The following is a 19,000-nucleotide window of genomic DNA, read 5'->3' on the forward strand; positions in this document are numbered from 1 at the left end:
TCAAGAGAAATCAAGAAATCAATCATTAAAAAGGTAAATTTCATTGATTTTCCTTGTGCTTTTCACTACCCATGCATTTTTTTCTCATTTTCATGCAAAATTAGAAAGTGGGTATGGACACCCATGCTGGCCAAACCTCCATGGATGAGTTTTGAGCTTGAGTTTTGGTTGATTTTAATTGAATTAAGTGATTTTAGTTAGGTTATATTGAAATATAGCAAAAATAAGCTAGAGAAATAATTTTCTCCCATTGAAACCCATTATGCCAAATTTTCTAGGGGAATATTGGCTGCTGATCTTGATGTTTATTTGAGGAATTATGATGAATAATGATGAATTATGAGCCTAGAAAAATAATGGGAATTTTTGGAGCAAAAATATGAATTTTTACCCACTAGGGGTATTTTCATAATTTGCTATCAGGACTGATAATTTGCACCACACTGAGGGACATTAAGTCAATTTGGGTGCAATTGAGGTATAGAAACTGAAAAAAATTAATTTGGAGTTTAAACGGACGCACATATCGATTTATCGGGTAAAAGACTGAAATAGGTTAACATCGTGTTTAGGCAAAATTTAGACATTATACAATTCATATCATGCATTAGTAGTATAAATTAGTTTATTTTGGTTTAGTACCAAAGTAGTAAACCTTTTAATTGTGCAATTTGTCAAGGTGGCGAATCCTCTAGCAAGGGCAAAGAAATCGCATCCGAGGAGTAATAGTTGGAGTACCCGAATTTAGTTTTCGAAAACTGTGAGTAAACTTATTATCGTCTTAATTATCTAGAGTAGTTTTATACAACTGTGTGATTTTATGGAAAATGGGTTTAAATGGTAAATTGCTATGTTTTAAGAGAAATTGTGATTTTATAAAATGATTTTATAAATTTTCTGAAAAATCGAATACTGATTTTGAAAATAGAGTAATTGGAGATTGCCTGCTTGTGTTGTAAATTTATGGTTTTAAATTGAATGGCTTATGACAATATATGAGCATGAATGACTAAACTGATTTTGGTGTTATAATTATTTATACTGTGTATTTAGCCTTGAGAGGCTAGGTTGCGATAAATTGCCATGTCATGCTAGAATGAATTTTATTGATTGGTGGAGTATATATTAATTATTCACTGCAGAGGGGGTTCCGTGGACTAGCCTATTAGAGGAGCATGGTAAACTTCATTATATTCTTACCTCGAACGGAGAGGCGCGTAGGGTATCTCCTGGGGTAAAGCTTAGGGTTCACTTTACGCCAAACCACCACGTGAAGGGGAATTCAGCCAATGCCAAGGAACGGCTGTATTTTTCTCAAACTAAAAATATGTTTTAAGTGTATACGAAATTTTAACAGTCTTGGCGGATTCGGTTGGATGCCCTGCGCAAGGTATCACCGAGTATGAGTTTTGGCACGAGCCAAAGTTTTAAGAAATTCATAAGCCAAGTTGATTACTCGATTTTTATGGATTGATATTATTTGGTTGAAATGAGTTGAAAGGTAATGAAATTACAGTATGATGACTTATTTTAATTGTCTCCATTTACTCGCCTTTAGATAGTTTAGATGGTGTCTGTTTACTCACTGGAATTTTATAATCTCACCACCTTCAATTCCCCACATTTCAGGTTCGAGATAGCCGGTAGATAGCTGATTGCATCAAGGACTTCAGTTAGCCTTGCATTGACAAAATTATAGATTCACAGACTCGCATCTTATTGGTTAGTCGAGAGGCCCACGTGTCATTGTAAAAGTAATTTTATACTTTAGTTATTTGATTTAAAATATGCATGAACATATTTAGCTTTTACATCATGTTTTTGGCGGGTTTTAGTATTTTCAAAGAAAAATGACGAAATGCCCATGTGAGCTAGAAAATAATATTTTATCGATTTGATTTGAAAATGACTTATGATTTCTTGAAATGCGAGATTTAATAACTGTTGCTCACCCGGGAGATGCGAAAATTGATGCTAAGCCTTACGAGGTTCCGATCGGCATTCGGGGTAATGAGTGCCATCGGGATATCGCGACAGTTGTCATGGGCCCGATAGGAGTTCCAAGTCGTGACATCTATCCTTAAGCAACAAGTCAACAAATTAATGGAAATCTTGAATGAAAATGGTATGACAAACACTGATGGTAAGAACACTGCACCAAGTAATCAACAGACAAAACACTCCCTTGTTAATTCAGCTTTTGCAGTAATTATCTCAAGCCATTCTTGTTTTAATACCTTTAATAACATGCCATCCAAACACAACCATATAAATGTTCTCATGGTAAAACAAAATTCTTGGATAATTGACTCAAGTGCAACAGATCATATTTCTTACTCATTGAGTAATTTTGTTTTAGTTAAACAGGTTCGCAATTGTTTTGTTCAGTTACCAAACAATAGAAGGGCTTTAGTCATTCACATAGGAACTGTCAAATTAACCCCTCTATTGACATAGAGAATGTCCTTTGTGTACCTAATTTTAAATTTAACTTAATATAAGCAAGTGAATTTACAAAATCCAAGAAAACCTGCAATTTCTTCCCTGGAAGCCACTGTGTTATCTAGGATATAGCCACATGGAGGGTGACTGGGGTTGCCTGGTTGTCTTCTGGACTTTTTCTAATGCAAGACAAGGATGAATAAGACTTACATCAATTTACATTTGAAAAACTTGTTCAATTTCCTTTAGTTTTATATGTTAATTCCTCTAAGTCAGGGTGTAAGAACTTTGATCTCTGGCATTTCAAGCTTGGGCATGCACCTTTGGAAAGAATTTGTGTACTAAACCAAGTTTTTCCAAATATCAAATGTACAAATGATTTGCTATGTGAAGTATGTCCTCTTACTAAGCAAAAGAAACTTGTTTTCCCAATATATATGCAAAGTGCAAAAACAACTTTTAAATTAATTCATACAAATATTTAGGGACCCTATGAAGCCCTAACTCTTTTTGGACACAGATACTTCCTCACCATAGTAGATGATTTTTCACGTTTTACTTGGATATTTTTAATGAAAGGAAAGTTTGAAGTTGCATCAATCATTCAATCTTTCAATGCTTTTCTTCAAAAGGAATTCAATTCTTCAATTAAATGCATATGATTAGATAATGGAAAGGAATTTGAACTCATAGATTTTTATGCAAAAACTGGGATAATTCATCACTTGTCCTGTGTTGACACTCTAGAGCAGAATGGAGTAGTGGAAAGGAAGCATCAACATATTTTGGTAGTAGCTAGGGCCCTCTTGCACTAGTCAAAACTTTCAATGCATTTTTAGGGTGATGCAATGTTAACTACTATACATATAATCAATAGGGTGCCAACCAAAATCATAAAGAATAAATCACCATATCAAGTGCTATACCAAAAACAACCAAATTATGGTTATTTCAGGGTTTTTGGGTGTTTATGTTTTGTGTCAACATTGCCACACAACATAAAGAAATTTGATAGCAGGGCAAATAAATGTATTTTTATAGGGTATCCAAATTACATCAAAAGGTATAATGTTTATGATCTTGATGCATAAAAGGTTAAAGTATCTAGAAATATTGTTTTTTATGAGAATATATTCCCATTCAAGGACTTACAACATGATACATAACTTTTTGAATTTTGTCAAACACCTGATGTGCATGTTAGTCATATTGATAATTTTGACTTTGACCAAACCAATTCCCTTTATCATGAGCTCATACTTGCCGAGTTACCTGAAAATGAGCCCTCACCATGTCCAAAACATGTTTTCACGCCAATTCACGATAGAAAATTCCCATAATTTAGTACTTGTGACTAATATGGAGCTTGAGGAAACAGAAACTGAAAATACCATTGATAATTCAATCTTGTTCAGCCACTTAGGAAGAGTTCTAAACACAAACAAGTTTCTCAATACTTAGATGCTTACTACACAGAATTACCATCACAATCAAATTCTGTCACTATGCATCTTATATCTAATTATTTATCCTATCACCACTTTTCAATAGAACATAAAGCCTTTGTCATATCCTTATTAAACATTCATGAACCAAGTTCTTACCAAGATGTAGTAAATCATTCTCATTGGAAAGAAGCCATGAATGTTGAACTTAAGGTGTTGGAAGATAATAAGACATGGAGTATGGCTCCATTGCCTCCAAATCCTCATGCTATTGGATGCAAGTGGGTGTATAAAGTTAAACTAAAGGCAGATGGAGACATAGAAAGATATAAAGCTCAGTTGGTAGCAAAAGGCTATAACCAAGTTGAAAGCATTGACTATTAAGAGACTTTAGCCTAGTAACCTAGCAAACATTAGTAAGAGTCTTCTTTGCTGTTGCAGCAATGTGTAATTAGACATTATCTCAACTTGAAATCAATAATGCATTCTTAAATGGGGACTTAGAAGAAGACGTATACATGGAGTTGTCACAAGGATATGAAATCAAGGGGGAGTATCCACTGAATGCAAGATGGTTTGTAGACTCCACAATTCCCTATATGGGTTGAAAAGCAGGCATCCAGACAATGGAATGCCAAACTTATGGCTTTTATTTTAAGGTATTGCTTTAAACAATCCATGTCAAACTACTCATTATTCACAATGAAAAAAGAAGATAGAAGTTTTACTACTCTATTAGTTTATGTTGATGACATCATAGTTGGAAACACATCTATTAAAGCATTAGATGAAGTAAAAAGGTATATGAAGTCACAATTCAAATTAAAGGATCTAGGGAATGTTAAATATTTCTTAAGCCTTGAGATTGATCAGTCAACTAAGGGAATATCCATTTGTCAAAGAAAGTATGTACTGGATCTCTTAAAAGATCAAGGATTGCTTGGATGCAAACCAATGTCAACACCAATTGACTACAATCACAAGTTGAGTAAGGCTGAAGAAGAAGAGCAATTAACTAATCCCACAAGTTACAGATAGTTAATTGAGAAACTTCTATATTTGACATTCACTAGACTAGAAATCTCTTATGCAGTTCAAGTCCTTTCACAGTTCATGGACAAACCAGGGAGACAACATCTCACAGCAACACACAGAGTACTGAAGTATTTGAAAAGGTCACCAAGCTAAAGAATCTTAATAAAGGCAGGAACAAAGCCAATAATCTCTACATACTCAAATACTAATTGGGCTGGATGCCCAGACACTCAAAGGTCAATGACAGGATACTACATACTTGTTGGGGAATCATTGATAAGTTGAAAATAAAAAAAGCAATAGGTGGTGGCTAGAAGTTCAACAGAAGCTGAATATAGATCGATGACAACCACATGTTATAAAGTGATCTAGTTAAAAATTCCTACTTGCAAACCTTGATATCAAACATGATGAATTAGTAAACCTCTATTGTGACAATCAATCTGCATTGAATATCTTCAAGAATCTAGTATTCCATGAACGAATGAAACATATAAAAATGGGTTGCCATTTCATCTGGGAGAAGGTTTTGACTGGAATCATTAAGTCAGTACACATCTCAACCAAATTTCAACTTGCAGATTTATTCACTAAGGCACTACAAGCAAAACAATTTAACAGCTTGATGAGCAAGATGAATGTGATAAATGATCACAATTCATCTTGAGGGGAAGTATTAGCTAAACAATGTGAATAAATAAACTCAAGAGAATAAATAGAAAAGAAGAAGATTAAGACTCGAATCTGTAAATAGATGAGCAAGGAGGGAAGAGTCAAACGCACCGTACCAAGAAGAAACAAATAAGAAAAGCAAAATGCAACATTTTACTGTTTACTAGTCTTACCACAAGTTACCGATAAAGATTTACTTTTACTCATTTCTTTTAAATATCAGTTAGTTAGTTAACATAGATTAATTAATTGTTTTTCCTTCTTCATTCCCTGATTAGTTACAAGGTTGTATATAAACTCACTGTACCTTGATTTTTCCTTAATGAGAAATGCATCTGACATTCTCCCATATTGTCTGACTCTCTACACCGCCTGCCTCAACATTTTTGTCATTTTACTAGGAATGTTCATCATGTCTAGTAAAAAATGGTGATTAGGATTCCTCTTTATGATACCTGAGTCAACACAAATGCCTTTATGCCTATTTGGAATTAAATATGTTTTGCCATGTAAGCTTTGATAAGCTGATATGTTGTAAAGCCAACTTACAACACATCACGTTGACTATATAACGTGTAACCATGCATGCTTAATTTTTGTTTAATCAAAACACCTGGTACATGAAGAAAACCAATTGTTAAATGTGTATAACTCAATATACTGTACGTGTAATTAACCTTCTAAGTAATGAAGCTTGTCTTTATTCAATTTCCTTTACTTTTACACTAGCCCTCTTCATCCATATTTTTCATATGAATAACAAAGGTTTATTGTTACAGCCATTATCTTAAGTTCTTTTCACTATAACAATGGCAAACCAGTGGATTCTTCTCCATCATACCTTTAATTAACATCAACATTGTTGCAATTACCATTGAACATCTAAACCCCGTCTAGCCTTCACCTTGCCCCACTACTAGGCTCATAATCAATTGACTGTGGTCAATCATGGCTTGATCGGTTCCTCCATAGCATTAGTCGTGATGGTTGATTCCACCACCTTGGTCTACTTGGTCGGTTGTGACTTCCTCCACAACTAAAATCGATCACAATGATCGATGCTCACTCTTAAACTCATGTACGTTTATTTTGAGTGAAATAAACTCTTATGACACTATAAAAAAACACACTTTTATTGATATAATCATATCAGTCGATAATGATCCATTGGATTATCGACAGAACATGTTTGAGGGAAATATCGATGGATTATTGACAGATTACCAATGAAACATGTTTGAGAGAAATACCGACAGATTACTGATGAAAAATGCCAACAAATTTGATTCCTCGACAAAACAATGGCGAGTACGGATAGTAAAATGGTGCACATTTTATCGATGAAAACTTTTCGTCAATATTTTCTTCTAAGACGGAATTTATCAACCATTTTAGTGATGAAATTTTCCATTGGTACCGTTGATGGAAGATTGGTCGGTAAAACCAATGAAAATATTAGTCATTTTATCAATGAAATCACTAATGAAATATTTCATTGGCAATTAAAAAATAATTACTAATGAAACATTCCATCGGTAATTTTCATTAAAGTCCTCGACGTAACCTTTTTCCCCAGTTCTCCCATTTCTTCCTTCTTTTCTTTGTCTCTACATTCCACTTGTCACCAAACCCCACACCCAACCTCATTGCTCTCTCCGCCAATGATCGACCCAGCCCTTTACTAGTCCAACCCGTACAATCTCTTGTTCGATTTGCTCCCTTCCATTTTCCTTCTTTCGGCCAATCCACTCCCTCAATTGAAACTCCCATCCAGCGCCCTTCATTCTCCTTCTCCTTCTTCGTTAGTTTTAAGGTTACCCAAGGTTAAATTTCTGCCATTTAGCTTTGCCAATTTTTGTGATTTTGATTGTTTGAATATTTGAGGTTGTTGGCTGTTTGATTTAGGGTTTAGCTAAGACATTATTGTTTGATTCAATTGGATTTGTTGCTGTTGTTTCTTATGAATTGTTGGATGTTTGATTTGTTGCATTTAAAGTAAAATTTGCTTGGTAAAAAAATGTTGGCTATTGTTGTTGCTTTAATGTTTTGGTAATTACTTGCTAATTTGCTATAGTTGGCATTTTGCTGTTTATTTGTTAAAGTTTAGGTGTTTAGTTGCTGGCAAAGAAAATCTAATTGAAAAAATGCTGGTTTAGTATTTAGTTGTTTAGTAAAAATTAGTTACAGCATGCTTTGGTAATTAAGCAAAATGGAAATAATTTTTAGTAATCAAATGGAATTAAGCAAATTAGTAACAAATCAAATGGAAAAACGTTTTAATAATCTATATTAGGTTCTGGATTTTCTATTTGAGATAATTTAACTAATCAAATAGAAAATTGTTTTAGTAATTAAGAAATTAACTAAATTAGTAAAATTATTTAATTTAAAAAAATTAATTATTAAGGTGTTGATAAAGTAATTAAATAATTAAGTTGATTGAGTAATGTAATGTATTATACGTATTAGTAATTAATCAATTAATTAAATTAGTTAATTTAGAAAATTTTAAAATTATTTAATTTTTTATGAGAATTAAGAATTTTATTTTAGGTAGCCATAGAAAAAATCTATGAACTTGGAGCTTACAATAAAATAAATCCAAATACAAAAAATAACTCCAATAAAATGCCCAGCTAACCAGATTTAAAGATATCCGATTTACATAAGACAACCCAAACCAAAATTCATCAGATATCCAAATCCAGACAATGTTAAAAATCAACAAAAGCTTACGACAAGACTCATTAATTATAGGTAAGATTTTTTTTACCCCTAAAAAATAAGTTATTTGCAAAAATAACATTTTTTCTAATTTTAACTATTTTTAGTCAAGGAAAAAGATTTTTAGACAAAATTGCTCTTAATGAAATCTTTTTGTATTCAAATTACACGATCTAAAATTTGAGTCGACTCAAAAATGACAACTAGAATAGCTACACCAAAAGGAAGTGCAATCACAGTTGCAAGTAAAGGAGAAGAACAACAAGCAATGCTGTCTCCGAAAAGGTTGTCGGGACTATGCTGTAGTTTTACATAAATGATGGACTAAGGCTCAAGATCTCTCCAAATGTCGCGCTTGTCATGAGCATTGAGCATTGGTTTCATTGCTTTAGTTGCCATTCTCCATGTCATGGGTAAGTTGTACTTTGTTTGTAAGCAAGCTTGAAAAGTGTATTAACATTACTAAAATTAAGTTCCAATATGCTAATTTTCAATTTTACTTTGATGGATTCAATTTCTCTCTCCTTTCTTTATAATATCAGTATATTTTAATTTTCTTTTACTAAAAAAAATAAAAAAACCAAAAACCTAATTATTCAAATTAAAAGATTTTGGATAATATCTTTTTGTTCAAATCCATTTCATCCCAGCAACATTGAATAATTTTTCAATATATATTCATTTTTATGTCAAATTCCTTTTTGATTTTAAACATTTATTTTTATCGTGAAAGAGTTTATGTCCTAGTGAAATATAAAAATAGAGAACAAGTTACACGCTAAGTTTAAAAAATGTTATTATTACATGCCATGTTTAAAAAAATATTATTACAATTGAAAAAAAGTTGTTATACGTTTTAATTCCAAAAGTGTATGTTGTAATTAAATACAAAGAAGCAAGTTACACACCATATTTAATAATAGAAAAGAAAAACAAAACGATACTGCAAGCCTAAGCAGATGTTACATAGTTTAGCAGAAGATGTTATACACCAAAACTTCAGCAACAAATATTACACTCCAAGGTCAAAGCTTCAGCATCAAATGTTACATGCCAAGGCCAAAGCTTCATCACTAGATGTTACGCGTCAAAGCCAAAGCATAAGATGTTACATATCAAAACTTTAATAGTAGATGTTACAAACTAAGGTTAAAACTTTAGCATAAGATATTACATGCCAAGGCCAAAGCTTAAGCACCGGATGTTACACGTTAAGGCCAAAGAGCCTAAGCACCAAAGCCAAACTAGAAGATGTTACATGCCAAGGTCAAAGCTTCAGTATCAAATGTTACATGCTAAAACCAAAGCTTCAACACCAAATGTTACACGCCAAAGCTTCCTTTTTCTTGCTGATGTTACACACCAAGGCATGAATCACTTTGTTACATATTAAGGTATGTTCTACTAGACTTGAATCACTGAAAAACTTAACACCAATAAACCCAAGAACCTATTGTTACTTACCATGTCATGTTTTTTGGTCTGTTGATCGACGATAGAGGGGTTTGTGAATGTAAACTAATAAATCCAAAAATATGTTATTACCTTCCATGTTATACTCGGTCCGTAGATCGACAACAATTTGGCAAAATGATGAAAGATAGAGAGAAATGGTGATGGTGATAAAATTAGAGAGAGCAGGATGATGAGAGAAAAAATAGAGAGCACAGCAGAACAGGGAGTACAACAGACGAATGGCAGGTGAGAAAAATTGAAAGCATTTAATTTATTTGAAATAGTTTTAAGGGCATTTTTATCAACTTTGGGTAAAAATAGTTAAATTATTTTTTATGGTTATTTCTAAAATTGCCTTATTAGGATGGTTATTCTTCACAATTTCCTCTTAATTATATTGCATTTTGCTTTGTCCAAATATCATCTTAATGGACTAGTTATCCACTTTTTCAAACCTGGCAAATATCCATATCTAAGCCGCTTAAAAGACTTTGAATCCAATTAAAATTCCACCCCAAAAAATATGATTTAATCCACCCAAGGACTTAGCACCCATAAGCTGCAACCACCAACGTTAATCAAAATAGTAGAAACAGGCTTTCTCTCCTATTAATTCTGGCTTTCGCTAGCAGATCAACCTCTTCATTTGCCTCACGAAAAACATGAGTAACTTTATATTGGATAGTTAAGTTCTTTAATTGCCCAATTTGAACTAATGAAGACCTAACCCTCCAAGGTGCATCCTGTGGTCTATTGCACCACAAAACCGGATTCCGTGAATCACTCTCGAACCATAACCATGCATAATTGATCATATTAGTGCTAGTAAAAATAAGAAAAGTTTCCTTAATTGCAATAATCTTAGCAAAGTTAAAATCATTCTTACTAATGGATTTGGAAAATATTGCTCAAGTTATAACATAATGATCTCTCAGAATACCTCCAAACTAATAGAGGCCGCGCCATTAGTATTAAATTTCAGCCATCCCTCTTCCGGTGTCAACCATAAAATTGGACCATGCGCAATTGCTTTCTCTTGCATCATTTTAACCCTATTTGGCCATCTAAAAGTATCATCTATTTGCTTAACCAATTCCAACCATTTGGCCTTCATCCAAACAACTATACGCATCTTACTTACGCTGAACAATTGAATAGAATCCCACCTCTTCCCATTAAAAATTATCTCATTCCTAAATAACCAAATAGACCAAGCAATTGAATAAAAGGACAATAGCCATATTTTCTGCTTGCAACCTTTAAACCTCATTAAAGACCAAGCGTGAAACAGAGACTTTGGATTGTTATGCGAAACCCAAGTAGCTCCCCTCTCTTTACACAACCACCAGATTTTCCATGTTTCTATGCATGTGCAGAAAAGACGGCCCACAATTTCAAGACCTTGATTGCAAAAAATACAATTTGATTGCTCAATAGAAATTAATCCTCCTTTCTCGCATCAATTGCCAAATGAATACGTCAACTCTATAAAGAGCATAACGCAACCAAATTTTCCTCCACAAATCATTACAAAATTTACTAGTATTCAAAACAATTTTACAAAATGATTTAAAGGAATACCTTCCGCTAGTAGTTGCCTTCCAAATCACACCATCTTTCAACTCATTGCTCACCATATGTTCCTGTAGGTATCCCCATAGAATTGACCATTGATTTAGTTCTAAACCAAATGAATTCCTTCTAAGTTCAATTCTCCAAGACCAACCCCTCTCTATCCATTCCCCAAATTCTTGAAGCTTTCATGATTTATTCACAGCCAGTGTGTAAAGCCTTGGAAATTCATCTTCTAATATCCAATCATTTAGCCACGAGTTTGTCCAAAAGTGAATAAACTTTTCATCACCTACAATCAAACCAAAGTTAGAAGAAACTTGGAAAAAAAAATTTGTTAGTAGACAACAAAGGAGAATTAATACTTTGCCAAAGTATAGAGCTTTTATGAGACACCGTAGCTTCAGGAAACAGAGCACAAAGATCATAAACATTCTTAGCTGTCACGATTTCTCTCCATAAGCACCCGGCTTCGTTTTCATATCTCCATAACCATTTAAACCGTAAGGCTCTATTTCCAATTTCAAGATCAACTAACCCAATCCCACCCTCTGTCTTCAAGGTACAAATATTTTCGCATCTGAATTCCATCATTTTGATTTGAACTAGCCCACTAGAACTTTCTCTTTAATTTAATCAATCCCTCTTTCACACCCATGGACATTTGAAATCACCACATAAAAAATATGGGTAGCTATTGATCACTGATTTCAATAAAGTCACCTTTCCCCCTTTCGAAAGTAATTTTTCTTGCCAACCATCAAGCTTAGCCCTTACATGATCTAACGCAAGTTTCCAAATTTTCACAGAAGATTGACACGCCCTTAACGGCAAAGCGAAGTATGAAGAGGGAAAAATCCCAACTCTACCACAAATTTTATTCGCACATGCCTCCAATACTCCTATTTCAACATCAACTCCTATAAGATTGCTTTTCTGAAAATTAATCTTCAAACCAGGAACAAGCTGGAAACACCTCAAGACCCTCTTTAAATTCATTAAACTATCCAAACTCAGAGGATAAAATAAAAGAGTATCATTGACATACTGCAAAATAGATAATTTCAAACCTCCATTTCGAACCTAAATGTAAGAACAAATATTAGCTTCCACTGCCTTCCTCACCATGCAGTTAAGAGCTTCCACCACTAAATTAAATAAAAATGGAGACGATGGGCAACCTTGACACAAACCCATTTGGAGCTTAATATATAGGATTGGTAGGCACGCCAATAACAAGAACACTCATAGAGGCAGAAGTGACATACTCCATAATCCACAATCACCAACGTTAACCAAAACTCATTTTAGCCATAACCATATCAAGAAAATTCCAACTTACACTATCATAAGCCTTCTCAAAATCCACTTTAAGCAAAAGGCCACCATCTATACTTTTTTTCATCAACTTCACCATTTCATTAGCTATTAACGCGGAGTCCCATAGCTGCCTCCCCTAAACAAAGGCAAACTGTTGTTCCCCTATCACTTCTCCAACAACTTTCTTCAATCTATTAGCCAGTATTTTAGATATGACTTTATATACACTCCCTACCAAGCTAATAGGTCTATAATTACCAATGGAATTTGGATTTGTGACCTTAGAAATTAATGTAATGAAGCTCTCACTTACCCCATGACCAAGCTTCCCATTCAAATAAAAATTAGCCATAAACTTCATTACATCACCTTTCACAGTTTGCCACTAAGGTTAAAAAAAAATTTCAAATTAAACCCATTAGGGCTTGGTGCTTTATACCCGTCACATCTTTTAATGATATTCCAAAACTCATTATCAGTAAATGGACATTCTAACTGCTCCCTGGATGCCTCACAAATACTACTCAAACCACACACTTACGTTCGACACCTTGAAGGTTTTTTTACTAGAATAAAGCTTTGAAAACTGTATTACAACCTCCCTCTTAATCTGTGATGGGTCATCAACGACCTTCCCATTTATAGTAATACTCACCAACCTATTAATTCACCTTTTTGTTGAAGCCGTTGCATGAAAATACTTGGTGTTCTTATCTCACTCAGTAACCCATTGAATGTGGGATATTTGCTTCCATTTGTGTTCTTCCAAGAGATAAAGATCCCATAACTCCGAATGTTTCTTCATAACATTTTCCCTATCTCCAAAATTCACACCCAAAACCTGCCATTCCATATCCAACGAATGCAACTCTTCCTCCAATAACTCAATTCGACGTTTCGTATTGCCATAAGTATTTAAGCTCCAATTTTTAATTAATGGTCGCACATCTCTAAGGCATCTCCAAATGGTTGGACCTCTTTTATTTCCAGCAATATAAGAATTCCAATTCTCGTTAATCAGCTTTTGGAAAAAAACATCATCTAACTAAAAGTTAAAGATTTTAAATGGTTTAGGACCCCAATCAAATTCCATTCCACCCAAGCTAACAGGGTTATCATCCGATAGAAAACAAGCCCAACATACTTGTACCATATCAGAATAACACACCAACCAATCAGATTCAATAAAAAATCTATTTAATCTGCAAAAAGTCACTTTTCTCTTTTACTACACCAAGTATATTTACCTCGAACCATAGGTAATCAATTAACTCAGCTTCCCTGTAAAATTATCAAAATCACTGACAACTTTAGCAATATCTCCTTTACCCAATTTCTCCTCTTAAAATCTTGGGATATCAAAAATGACAATAATATTAAAAATGAGTGAAAGTTTTATCTTTTGTAAAGTTTTGAGCAATATTTGAAATTGTCAAACCTGTCAAAATCACATCATTGTGAACTCTGCCATTCAAGTCATTAAATGTTGCGAAAACAAAGTAATATAAAAGGTATGGAATCAAGTCTTCTTGAATCTTTTGAAGTTGATTGTTTCTTACGAACTTGATGATAATATCTATAGGAATCTGGTTGAAAGAATTTTTCTGATCGATAACCTAAAAATTATTTATGATGTATAGAGAGCCTTCCTTGGGTTGAGGTACAAAGCTTTTGCATTGAAGCTTCTTATCATGAAATGCATGGCATTTTTCTACTAAATGATAGAAAATTAAGTGAATTTGATAGTTGTGAAATTTAGATGAAATAATTTGTCAGAAATAATGCTGAGCAAAAAAAAATTTTGTCAAAAATAATGGATGATCGTATCTCATCAAAATGTTAGAAGTAATTGGAAATAATTCTTTTGTAATAGAACTATTTACCTACATGTTAATAGCCAAGAAATCAAGGCTAAGCAACATCTGAGGTCACAAGGGATCTATCAATACCCATAAGTGAACTATTCTAACTTTGACTGAAGTATTTTATTCATAAAGACATAGATCACGTAGGAATTGATGAGTCATCGCTACTTTGTTTTTTTTTTTTGTGTTTTATTTACACGTAAGAGTAACTTGTTTGTATAAATGATCAAAAAGGATATGTAAAGAAACTAACATGAAATAGTATTTCGTAATTATACTTAAACACCATAGACAAATGTAGTAAGAAAGAAAAATAAAACTGATATGGGATATCATGTCATAAACATATAATGTGCAAATACAAAACATATATAAGAAAGCATGAAATATACATGGGCCAAAATTAGAAAAAAAAGTTATAAATAAAGTTGCTATGAATGAAAGCTTAGTAAATAAATAAAAAGAAGAGAAAAGGCATATTGGTTTTGTAGAAGAAAAATAATGTAACAGAGAATAATGCTCTAAAACTGTGGATCTTTGAGACACATTGGCTAAGGCAAAGATAAAAGTTTCAAAAGTTGAGATCGACTCAACATTAAAATACTAAAAATAAAAACTTTGTGCATGGTTGGAAACTTGAATCAACCTAAAACCAAGCATAAGGCAGTCGGGTGCAGTAACTAATGTCTAGTGGTAAAAAATAAATTATAGTGGGAAATGGGCAAATCTCAACTCTTAGCCTTACACTTCACAATGAAAATCTTGGGAACTGTTTTGTACCTGGAGAACAAAAGAAACCCAACATCACATGAGGAAAACCGAGAAAATAAATGAAAGTGTAAGATAAAAATCAAACCCTACATTGGGAAACAAACTACTTGCAATGTGGTATTTCTTTATCATGCATGTAGTGTAAAATAAAGGTGCAATAAGTGTAGTTAACAATTATCCTTGCATCTTATACACACAAACACACACACACACAAAAATTATATTCCAAAAGAATTCCTTAAGTTCATCAAATAGTTAATAAGATATTCAATACAACTTAATAAATCAATGTGGGTTTAATTTTTAATAGAAAATTGGAGACATGTATGAAGTGAAATGCACACTTTCATGGGGACAAATTGGATATAATTAGTCATCCTTATATGCTTACTATCATAAACGATGATAAGAGAACATAAGACCAATACTACGGTGTGTTTTTGAGGGCTTGTTAAGTTCATTTTTTTTAAACTACCTAGCAAATTTATTTAGGGCAGTCGTCAATAGAAAACAGCTTCTTCCTTTTCTTTTTCTTTCTTTTTGGTCTTTTGTTTTCTTTGTTTGAAGAGGTTAAGAAATGATAATGCAATTTTTTTTTTTAGAGTTGACTTATAAGCCTATAATGTGTGGGATTAATGTGTGGGATACATGGTGCATGAAGTTGGACTACTAACAAATTGGCATTATGAAAATATGAAAATCTAAGATATAGGGGACAATCAATGGAATTCTTAATTATGAAAATGCACCTAACTAGCTTTATCTATACGCCCACACAAATAGGATTGCATACATACATGCAAAAGTTTTATGACGTCCCCTGGATAAGAATAATTGAACTTATCCGTTACGCATGCAGTGTTTTTTATGCTATAGGGTAGAAACACTCTATAATCAAATTTCATCCTTTCTTTTGAGAACCTATAATGAATTCATGTAAAATCAAATACAAAAACATAAAGCCATATACAAAAAAGCACAACCTGAAAAAAAGATATAATGAAATTCAGCGAAAAAATTAAAAACCAACTGAGAAAACAAAAGTAATCAAATACCAAAACCTAAAGCAATATACAAAATAGCACAACTTGCCAAAAAATACAACGAAATTCATTAGAAAACCAACATACAAAACATGTATAAGCAAGCACGAAATATACAAGGATGAAAGTCAAAAAATAATTTATAAATAAAGTTGTTACCAAGAAAACTTACTAAAAATATAAAAAGAAGAGAAGTAAATAGAGAATAATGCCTTACAACCATGGATCTTCGAGACGTATTGACAAAGCTAAGGATAAAAGTTTCAGAACTTCAAATCCATTCAACATTAACATGGTAATAAATAAAAGACTTTTGCATGATCGGAAACTTGAATCAATCAAAAACCAAACATAAGATACTTGGGCATAATAACTAATGTCTAATAGTAAGAAAAATGAGAATGGAAAATGCGAAATCTCAACTCTTAGCCTTACACTTTATAATACGAATCTTGGAAACTATTTTATACCTAGAGAACAAAACAAATCCAGCATCAGAGAAAGAAAAGCCAAACAATAAATCAAAATGAAAGGTAAAAAACAAATCCAATATTGGGAAAAAAAAGTAAAAATCCACAGAGAAAAACAAAAGAAAAAAAAAAGTAAAGAGCAAATAACAAATAAATCTTAAGAAAAAAAAAGAGAGAGAATTTGAAGAAAATAGTATAAAGAAGATAGAGAACAACAAAGAGAAAAAAGCACAAAGAAAGGACAAAAAGTTATAGAAGCTATAAACAAAGGGGGCAGAGAAATCAAAGAGAAAGAATATTAAAGAGAAAAGACAAAAAAAGAGAGAAAAATTAGGCAAAACTTAGTCCTAATAATACTCTCAGTCATATAACAATCAGAGCACCACATGTCAACACCAATTGCTCTCAACAACATAGCACCACATGTCAACACCCATTACTAAAGAAAGGAGAGCAAGTTTTAGAGGCTATAAACAAAGCAACAGAGAAATCAAAGAGAAGAAGAATAGTGAAGAGAAAAGACCAAAAAAGATTGAAAAATGAGACAAAACTCGATCCTAATACAACTCTCAGTCAAATAACAATCACACCACCAAGTGTCAACACCCAGTCAAGTAACAATCAGAGCACCACTTCTTAACACCCCTTGCTCTCAACAACATAGCAGCACGTATTAACACCCATTGCTAAACGAAAGAGAGAAAGTTGGAAGGGTTATAACCAAAAGAACAGAGAATTCAAAGAGAAAAAGAAGAGTCAAGATAAAAGACCAAACATGATAGAAAAGTGAGACAAAACCCAATCCCAATACAACTCTCAATCAAATAACAATCAACCACCATGTGAATACTAATTGCTCTCAATTGTCTCTTAATTGTCTTCCCCTCGGGACAACTTTTAATAATATAGATAGTTAATAAGTTGGCCAAAAGTATCCATAAATCATAAAAATGTAACTAGAAGTAATGTTTAGTAATGAATAAAAAAAAAGGAAAAAAAAACTAGAAAGTAGTTTAAGTCCAATTAAATATTTATTGGCATAATATTTGGAAAAAACCCTTGAACTATTTAAGAAAATTTAAATAAATTTATATTTTTTATTACGCTCAATCAAGCCCTTGTTTTTTCATTTTAAATCAAATAGGTCCATGGAAGTTAAGGAGAAGCATGTCGCATTGAAGCTTGCAAACGGATGGTGAAGAGTTGTGAGATCCATCATGTGCTAAAGAAGCAACTAAGATTGCAGACTAGTTAGCTAAGAACAGGGTTTACAACACATAGCCATTATCAATGACTATTTCCCAAATGTTTGATAGTAGTGATAGTGATGGAAATGCAACAGTGGGTACAAAAGGGATTGATGATTAGATAGATGTGGGATGTGGCATATGCCAGTTGATACTTTGGTGGTGCTGTAATAAACTGCTTTTGTTTGTGATTTTTTGTTGCCATTAGTAATAGACCCTATAGAGCTATCAATGTTGCTGTTGTCTTCTGGTCTAGGATTATGGCCTTTATTTAGGTTTGGCTTTGTCTTCTGAGGTGTTGTTCCACTTGCTGGTTCGAAATGTTGTACTCGGATAATGTGGTTTTAAGTGTGGTTTTACAAGTTTTGGGCCTTAGGTTGTTGCTAGGTGTTTATGTCCTTTCCCTTAGCAAGTTAAGGAGTTTAAAGTACTTATTGAATAAATCAATATAATGTCTTTTAAAGGTTCAAGTATAACCATTGCCTTTTCAAGGTGCACAATCTTTAAGCACTACTTTTTCAAAGCTAAAGTATAACCTATATGCCTTCCAATAATCAAGCACAACCTCTAAGTACTAGATTTTGAAGACTAAGGTATAACTTTTTTCTCTTTTACAAGATTGAAGTACATATACTTCTCAAAGATGGATTTTGCTAAGTAAGTACCAGGTGGGAAATAATTTTTTTTTTTTAAAAAAAGGTTGGAAGTGTTTGATAAGTGTAAAGATGTATACAAAGAATAGGAATGAAAGCACAAAGAATTCAAAGGTCAAAGATAGCTTAAAAGCTAAATGGAAGAATGTGATTTGTTTTCTCTAGCTTGGTTTCTATTTTTATTCTTCATAAGATTTGATTCTTGATTACATGATGTTTTCTCACTTCTTCTAACCTTAAAAAAGTTCCCAAAAGGTCCTTACATTTAGCTTTAGAGCCGTTGGAG

Source organism: Theobroma cacao, chromosome 10 (assembly GCF_053813885.1).
Source record: "Theobroma cacao isolate CCN51 chromosome 10, ASM5381388v1, whole genome shotgun sequence".
NCBI classification, from domain to species: Eukaryota; Viridiplantae; Streptophyta; class Magnoliopsida; order Malvales; family Malvaceae; genus Theobroma; species Theobroma cacao.